The 9,516-nt window shown below is 40.5% G+C and overlaps 1 long non-coding RNA gene across 1 annotated transcript; it reads left to right on the top strand.

The window, feature by feature from the left end:
• Positions 1-334: 334 nt before the first annotated feature.
• On the top strand, positions 335-9,141 carry LOC120753512 (uncharacterized). Its single transcript, XR_005701133.1, has 3 exons — positions 335-490; positions 3,151-3,273; positions 8,710-9,141. It is a non-coding gene; the product is annotated as an uncharacterized LOC120753512 (long non-coding RNA).
• Positions 9,142-9,516: the final 375 nt, after the last annotated feature.

Genomic DNA, 9,516 nt, shown 5'->3' with positions numbered 1-9,516 from the left:
CTGTGATACACAGGATGATAACTTTTGCAATGGTTCAGAATCATAGAAAGAAAGGTTCTTGTGTATTTTCATTTCCTTTCTTACGCTAACTGGAAAAACTGTGTGAAACACTGATGGATTGCTGGAAGAGTCTGGGGCACCTTTGCTTTGAAGACCCCCGTGGGAAGACAGAGATAGAGCTAATGGCAATCTTGCCTCCCATACATTGCAGCTGTGTTAATTATCAAAGAGTGGGAACAGCCTTGACCCTCACAACTATGGGTGTGATAAAAGAGTGAATTAGCAGGAAGAAAGCTGGTTGGTGTCTGCTGGCAGTGCTGCCAGGAGGAAGGGACAGGAGGTTGTGTGAGGGACAGAAAGGGCAAGGTGCCATATGAAGGACAGACAGGGTTAGGTGGCTGGGACAGGAAGGAGTGAGCTGGAAATGCAGAAGGAAGAGAGAAAGAGCCAGAGCTGTGTGGAGTTGCCCATGGTAGGCTACCTAGAAAAGGTATGAATGACTTTTAGATAACAAGGTGCTGATGCTTGAAGTTCTACCAAAGCGCTCTGAGTGTCGTGGTTGTCTCTACAATGACAGACCCCACAGAAGCTTCAAGGCTTAGTCTGGTATTTTGTCTGTTTTATGAAGAACTAGTTATCTAACAACTTTCATTGTAACACTGGTTAAGTTATATGAGTACCTTTCCACTATGGGCTTGGGTTTTCAAGAGGTAGTGAATTCTTCAGAGACATTTCGGGGTCTTCCTTTTGCTGAAAGCACAGGCCTGGCTGGCTATCACCACAGACTTTAGAGAAAAAGATAATATGTGCCATGCCTAGTATATCTATCCTGCCCTGGAGTGTCATGTAGATTATGCACAGCAGTATCTAGATGATGCACCCAGTTAGGTTTTTTTTTCCACCCTAGTGTGAGAGTGGGGTTATAACCAGCCCACCAAAAAAGGAGTCATCCAGCCCTTACCTAAGTCTGTGGTATTTGTCTGGTGTGCTGTAATTCACCCCACTGCTGATATTGTCTTCCATAAATTTTGATACTGATCTTTGGGATGATATGGTCCTTCCATGATTTGGTGCAGGAATTTAAAATTTTGAGGGCGTTGTAAGAAGAAACCTCTTTTTTACTTCCCAATAAAAGTTTGTTGAAGCATGGCCAGGCTTCACGCTGCCCCTGCCCTGCCCAGGGAAGGCAGAACAGTTTGTGCAGGTCACTGAGGAGCAGGAGCTTTTATAGGCACTGCCTCCAGCTGAGCACATCTCCTCATTCCCATGCAGCTGTCGTGAGCTGGCCTGGCTGCAGAGCCCAGGCTGAGACTGTGGGGTGCAAAGAGGCATATAATTATTAATCTCTGTTAATGCCATCACTTGGCACCAGAACAGAGGAGTGGGTGTAGAGCATTCAGTAGCTTTTACCTAGTGCATAGCTAGAGCTCTTTAAAGCCTGTCTCTGTTAATAAGCACCTAATGACCTTCAGAGGTCAGGGTTTATTAGGAAGAGAGTAGTCAAGCAAAGTGTACAGGGACAAACTCCTATATTTCAAAAGCCTGTCATCTGCCTAAAGATCACTGCTTTCCTTCCCTGTCTGCTTTCTTTGGGGAGCAGAAACAGAACCACCCCAGGCTGAAACATGTAGCTAAGAGGACATGGAGTTTAAAAACAGGTAGAAAAAAAGAAAGAGAGAGGCTTTAGGACAGGAAGAGAGCCACATGAGAGTGTGCTCAAGTAAAACCTGGAGATATAAGCAGAATTCCCATGTCTCTGTTGCCTAGTAAGGGCTTGTGGAGTGCAGGAGCTTTTGAACTCTGCTCTCCTGGCAGGGTGTCCATCAGTTTTAAATGTCAGAAACACAAACCTTCATGATAGTGTGTGGTGTGGTGTCACTCCTGCTGCTGCTATTTGCCTTTACAGAACATAACCCCATTACTGGCTATTTTTTAGGTCTGTGGTCTGGTTCTCCAGATCACAGCTTGATTAAATTCTTTTGGAGAGAAGATATCAGTATGCTACATCATGTCCTATATTTTGAATGACACACTCTCTAGTTTATGTGTTTTGGCCAATTTCTACTCTCTACATGAGCAGTTTAATGTGGGGATCTGCAGAGCTAAGTTTACACTAAAAGTCTCCTGAACAGTCCCAACTTTGCAGCTTCAGGGCCAAGATGCTTTTATTAAAAACAGCCAGCCTCTCAAGTCTGTGGGAGACATACATAAGTGTGTGTTGTGGAGCAACCAGTGAGACTGTTTCCTGGAATACGAGCCTTTGTTTATTGCCTTAGAGGAGTAAGTTAGGTGATGTTTATGCTGAAAATCTACACTGAACTTCCACTGGGTGCAAGTACATGGGCGTGTGTGGATTTGCTGTGGGAAGAGACCTTGGCTCATGCTGTTTTCTGAAGCTCTGAAGTTGCTTGTAGACTCTATTACTACTTTTTATTGATGTTCAGAAAGTAGGAGAGTGAGTTCCTGAGGTTCTTACATGCCATAGCTTTGATTTTATGGCAAGTTTTAGTGCTTTTGTTGTGCAGAGTAATCTGTTCTGCCTTCGAAGGGCATGGCTTGTGTGATTCCCTGCTCATTGCAGGGAAGCTGGACTAGGTGACCCTTACAGGTCCTTTCTAACCCAAACTGTGCCATGACTGCATGATTCCAGTCTAGCACATACCAAACATATCGAGAGCTGAGTGGTTAGAGTTGTGCATTTTGACATAGGAGTAGTTCAGATGGATGAAAAGCTGGAAAAACTTCAAAGCTACCTTAAAGGGCATTCCCTATACATTTCTATTTAAAATTACACTTGATTAGTTTAAACATCACTATACAGCACTGAGACTAGGTTCTTTGGGATTTTCGGGGGGGGGGGGGGGGGGGGGGGGGGGGAGTTGTTTTTGTAACTTTGAAGTGGGAGGCTCTTCATACCACCAAGTCTCAGGTACTTATTATTTTACAGATAAGCTACAAGGATTTATAAAACTAAAACCCTTTTTGCTAGACAGGAAAGCTCAGTTTTCTTCTATTTTTGTCAAAATGTTTTGTTTTTGTTTTTAATTGTTGTAGTAGTGGTGGAGAAGAGAGTGCTTTAACTCCTGCTATAAACAAACATTATTTCTGGGAGAAACTAAACAGCTTTTCAAACTGAAATTTTGCTTACAGAGTGGGACTTCAGGATTCTCTCAATTAATACAAAAAACCCCATCACAGTTAGGATGAACATCTGGATTTTCTCCTGTTGTTCTCAGGACAGAGAACAGAGATCCACTGCCTTGAAGCTTTATGGTAGGTAAACAGCTGAATTTAACAGAATAGCACTGATTTTACATGGCCTTCGCTCTAGCTTTGTGTGCCCCTAGCTCACAAAGGAAGAAAGGGAAGTTAACCACAATAAGTTTTCCTAGAGGTATTTCACTGAATAATTCAAAATCAACTAAAATTCAATTAATTAGACATAAATTCACATTATTGCTTTTATTTTTCAAGTGTTATAAGACAGATTTGGCATCAGAATGGGATTATAAAACTGTAGATAAGAGAGGAGAGCTGAGGACTCCATATATCTAGCATGCACTCACACTAATACATGTTCCACCTACTCCAGGCCATCAGATCTTTAGTAACAAATGCAATTTAGAGGGCTTTTTAACCTACTCCAATGGGTCAGGTACTAAGTATCAGAAAATTAGATTTAGCTCTTTGTCATGAGGGAGCCTCAAAATTAGTCTTATATTTCTCATCTTGCAGCTCAAGGTTCAGTTGGAAAGTGAGGGATGCTGTCACTGGGACAGTGAAGGGCTGTCTCCAACAGCATCCTTTTCAAAATCGTGATAAGCATTAGTTTTTCCTTTGGGGTTTGAAAACAAGTGCACCATTTGTGGTGCTACCATAGTGTTAGAAAATGTACTGTCTTCAATTAAAAAAAAATAAAATGGTTTGTTTTGGTTAATTACATTTTGCTTTCTAGTCAAAGGGAAGATTTTAGGCTGGTTAGAGCTCAGACAAACTCAGAGATAGCTGTGCCCAGTGGAGGTTTATGCAAAACTGCTGAAGAGGATGTGGAAACAGGTGAATGTGAGAACTCTGTGCTTTTCATGGGCTAGCTTTGCTCCTCACTGCAGGCTGATGAGGCTTTCCAGTGACTCGATACAGTGAGTGCCACAGCCACATTGCTGAAAAATTTCATGTTTGTTTCTCATTTTTAAGCAAAGTAACAGAGTGAGTCTACCTACACACCAGCAATGAGCCAAAATAAAATGACTGCTGCTCACCTACTAATCAAGGAGTAGCACTTCTGTCGCTTTAAGAAGAGCTTTTCTAATCTGGAGAGCTTCTCTGTGAGTGACCTCCTCAAGTCGCTGTCTGAGACAAGAACCTTGTGTATGTGCCCTTCCTTGTGAGCTGGAAGTCACATTAAATCTGCCAACACATTTGCTTAGCTTTCCTTTTAGAGCAGAGCCAGCTGTTCTTCAGGGTCTCTGGGGTATCTGCATGCTCTCTTAAACTCTCCTTTCTGGCCAGTAAATAGGGACAGTAGCTAGGCTGTTTCCCATACTAAAAGTTTAACAACCTTGCGTATTATTACATTGCTCAGATATGTTCATGGTCATAGTTCAGCTCCTGCTTGCCCTTGCTGGAGGCTTCATCAGCCCCATGTCCAGACTCAGCTCTCGGAGCAATGCTGGCTTGTGTCAGCCCCCTGGCACAGCCCATCTACCCTTTGCTTTTCAGAGAGAGTGGCACTTGATCGGCAATTGGTTCTTCTCTCATGACCCGATGAAATCCAGGAAAAAGTGGAAGGGATTCTGTTATCTGAAATTAATTAGGAGTTAACAAGGCTTGTTTGAAGCCCACAATGGGAGTCACAAAACAGCTAGTGATTAGAAAGGTTGTGAAAAGGGTTGTGCTGGGCCATTAATCAGGAAAAAAAAAAAACAACAGTGATACTGATTTAAGGGTGTTTTTCCCTTCTGTTTTCTAAGTGTGAAATTCATGCTTAGGATTAAACGAAACCATTTTAGAAGTGAGAAATAACAGTTTTATGAAAGGTTAAATGCTAAATGGGAGATAGATGAAATAAGACGGAAACGAGTTTTATTCATCTTGGTCACTGGCCATGGAGTTCGTTCCATCTTCTGTTGAAGGATGCATGAAGCTGTGCTCCCTGTGTCCTGGAATGACAACTGCTCTGACCAAGCCATCTTCTCCCAGGTGAACACACACGTTTGTACTTGTTCTTCCCCTCCTACTCTCAACACAGCGAGAAATCAAATCCTGTACCCATGAGTTGGGGTAGGATGGAGGGTAATTTCTACAGGCTCCTGTAGCCTGCTCTGTCACGTCCACCAGCAACAATACTCTGGAATTTGAAGACAGAAATTAAAGTGTGTGATACAATAAGCACAGCTGGGCTGTTCACTAGATTCCATAATTCTACTTGCAGAAGATTATCTAGCCACAAGAGTGAACAAACTTAAGTATAATACAAGGGATTGGTTTATGTTGTTTTTGCTATGGTGGGTTTTGTTTGTATTTATGTTTATATTTTTCCCTTCTCCAGATGTGGCAGCTAGCTGAGTAAAGTGAGGCCCCTGAAGTGGTTTCCCCACTATCCCCCTGATTCTCCCAAACATGGAGAGTAATTTATGGAAAAAAGCTGTTGTGAAAGGAATTTCAGAACTAAAATATTCACTCAATCTCCAGATGCTGGATATAGGAATTTTCAGTTAATGCTGCTTATTTTTCTCTTTAAACAATGCCTTTTTCAAATGGGCAGACTCTTCAGATTAGGTCCTATGTTTTTCATGTTTCTGAATTCAAAATATTTGTTTTTTCCTCTTTTCAAGTGCTTAAGTTAATTGAAATAATTCCTTCTATTGATATTAGTATTGATATATTGATGTGCTTAACCATACAGTGGAAGTGGTTACAAAGTCAGTGAAAGCAAATTTAGGGGTTTTCTTTTATGAATAAACATACTGAAATATCTGTCCAGTTCAGACAGAAATATTATCTTTCCTTGTTTTACTGTGCTATTTTGACTAATTCCACAGTTTGCCACATTCCTGCTGTATTTAGAAGATCCTAACATTTTAATAGGCAAGGAGAAGGTGAGTGAAGGATGTTAATGAATGCCTTCATTGGAAAATATAATGTGTATTACTATAGGCTTCCTGTGAATGGAGTATTCCAACAGGAGCCCTGGACCTGCCAGTCAGTGGTGCCAAGACCTCCCTTTCACTCGAACCTATTTTAATAATTTTCTTGGATTTGAAGTGATGAACTGAATATAATATTCAAGTACTGTTGAGCATCATGATTTTATGTAAATGATATTGCATTTTCACTTTTCTTCCCTTCTTAATGAAGCCTATTTTTGACTGCTATGCACTAAGCAGGCTCCCTTAGTGAGCCACAGAGTGTGAGCATGCAAGTCCTTCAAGTGAAAAGTGAAATGTTGATCAGAAATTTTCTGCATGTGCCTTGTTTTTTTTTCTCCTTACCACTCTTTACTGCCTTGTATTCAATTTTCACTGCCATGTTTATTTTGGCTGTCTCCATAACCCTGCTGTGACCTCTGTCATCAGGATGGTATATTTTTTCCCTGCCTCGTGTATCTTCTCTGTTTACTTCACAGAACTGAACAAGACCAATGTTGATCTCAACGTCTATTCACAGCTATGTTTACTGGCAGTATTTTCCCATGACAAAATTTTTGTTTGCTTCTCTCTGGCTTTTAACCAGTTCCTAGTGCAAAACAGGACTTAATTTTCTATCCACTTACCCTGCTTTCCCCTCCCTAATTTTTTTAATAGTTCTGTCCAGAATTAGTTTTATATGCATGGAAAATGCTTTTAGACATTCGAATAGTGTTTTCCATGAACTTAGGCTTCTAAGGAGGATCTCTGGATCCACTACACCCAGAAGAAGGAAAAATATATCCAGCCTAGGTGATTTAAGGCAAGCACTGTTGGTCATGCCATGTCACATCACTGTCGGTAGACTTCTGGTGTTGCCTCCCAGAGTTGAGGATGAGGAAGGCACTTCCCCAGAAGACCAGGGACATGTTCTTTCTAAACTGATAAAACTGCTGCAGTGAGTTGAGTGGTCTGAATTCCTTCCATTCTCAAAGATATCTACTTCTAAACACTTGAGTTAGCCAAGTTAATTCTACCTAAAATGTTGTCTTCTCTCTGAAATAGGGCTTGCTCTATGTGGTGAATCAGCCTCAGCTTTTGTAGAACAAAGCAGGGAAGTCCTGAAGAAGTTGATGCAGCAACTTTTTTTTTTTTTTTTTTTTTTGGATGCAACATTCTCTCTTGCTCTTATCTGCTAGATCTCCAGTGCAGCAGGAAGTTACAGAAGTTTCATCTGCTTGGGGGCTGTGCGCCTTAGGGATTCTCTGTCATCTGGATCATTCAGCCTTGAAAATGTTGCTCAGGAAAATTCTACTGAGCTGTGTTTTACAACTTTATGCACAGAGACACAATTGTTACCCTCATTAACAAATATCGACTGCTACCTTACGTGAATACATCTAGGGATTGAAGTGATATTCTGACTCTTGCCTGCATTATGCAGAAGTATGCTGGATGACAGAGAGAATAGAGGTGCTTTACTAGGTGAAATTTGTGGACTTTGTGTAAAGAACAGATCTTACAAGGATGTGGCTGCTAATATATCTGATAGCTGGATACTGCAGCAACTTTCAGGAGAGAGGAATTTAGGTTGTGTAAAACCCTGACTGAAATGGAAAACAAACTTTGTGAGATCCAGGATCATGCCTCTAGTTTGCCAGGGCTGTGAATATTTAACTAACAAGGAAGAATACCTTCCTTCTTTTGTGAACATTTTAAAAGGGTCTCATTCTTACTGCCTGGAGTAAAGGAAGTAAGTACATAGCTGTCTTGGTTTCCATCCCTTCCTTGATACTCTTATCAAACAGCATTTGACATATGTGGGAATTAGCAAGGAAACTTGAGACATCATCGGTTTTCTGCTGCTACTCTTGCGTCAGGGAAGTGGCACACTGACACTGGGTGACAGATGAACTTGCCCATAGCAAAATGGAGCTGCTCACAGATGTGTAAAAATGAGACAGCAGCATAAGTGGCCTGTTAGGAGAAAGTACCAGGAATGTTCAAGGGGTTTTGCAGTTATCTGACCTGTGCAACAGGAATATTGGATGCTTGGTTTTTATGAGTTATTTGGTTGGCCCGCATGAAAGGTTTTCTAGGTGATAAACATAACAGAACACCAGCTTTCTACAGGTTCACTGCCCAAGTGTATGAAGAAATAGTCTATTATAAGTGAAATTGTACTGCATGCCTATAGCATTTCTTTTAGGATAACACAACCCTGTGGTTTTCATTGATTTATTTTTGAGTCATAATGCATTCAGTTGTAACACATCTCATTGCATAATTCAACCATATAGTAGTAAGTTACATGAAAATGGGAAATACTTAAAGTACTTTGTATAATAAAATATTATCAGGTACTGGTTAATTTAAAGGCTGGTGAATTAAAGTGTGGATCTAATTTTATATTCTAAGTAAACATTCATATTTATTGCCTCCAGTAACAAAAGGTAAGTCTGTTTTCAATTTAATGGACCCTAACAGAAGACACTGAAATGTCAGCCCCAATGAATTTAGTATGATAAGTTCAGCCACTATTTTTTGACAATATGAAATCAAACCAAATATCTCATTGTCCTAGGGAAAAGAAAGGAGAAAGACTGAACCAAAAGAAGTGCAATCTGCCCTATACTGAGGAATTGTACCAAATCAAGCAGCTCCCTCACAGGACTGCCACTGTCTTGTCCAGATTTTATCCAGCAGTTTTGTCAGTGCTGTGTCTTCACATTCTTAATTGTGGTGGTATTTCTGTTTAAGTAGCCTTTGTGGATAGCTAGAAAGCAAAGGGAACCATGTTTTCCATGTTTTTTGCACCAGAAGACAACTTTCTGTGATCAGAGAAATGGACTGGCAGGAACTGTTCACTCAAATAATCACCTCCATGAGACATAAGTGTATGTATGGAAAGAGCTGGGAGAGAGAGAGGTTCTTTTAAGGCCCTGATGAATCAGCCATGGTTATGAGGAAATAGTTATTCAGAGTGCTGTCAGAGTGAAGCATAATGTTCTTCAGCTTCTGGTATTTGTTATGTCCCAGTAAATATTCTGGTAAGGACACAATGCGCTTTTTTAACAGCTTAATATCTCTTTCTGTTTTATATCTCTGCTTTTTGAAATGGAGTTGCTTATCATGTGAGTTAATTAGTTTTTAAAGTCTTAGCCAGTTGTAGCCTCATATCTCACTTTGAAACTTAATTCCATTATAAAAGTGCTGTTTCCAACTTATGAGTCTGAATTTTTTCATTTCCCTTCCCTCCTCCTTTAAGTGCCATAGCTGCTATATGGATTGCTTTCTTCTCTTCAGTACTTAATGATAGTTTCTGAGACAAACATTATTTTTGAACCAAAAATAACTCAAAGTGAAATTTGGCTTAATCTAATACTTCTAT

The sequence above is a fragment of the Hirundo rustica genome, chromosome 5, assembly GCF_015227805.2.
Source record: "Hirundo rustica isolate bHirRus1 chromosome 5, bHirRus1.pri.v3, whole genome shotgun sequence".
NCBI lineage: Eukaryota > Metazoa > Chordata > Aves > Passeriformes > Hirundinidae > Hirundo > Hirundo rustica.
This window is presented reverse-complemented; position numbering and strand designations above follow the sequence as displayed.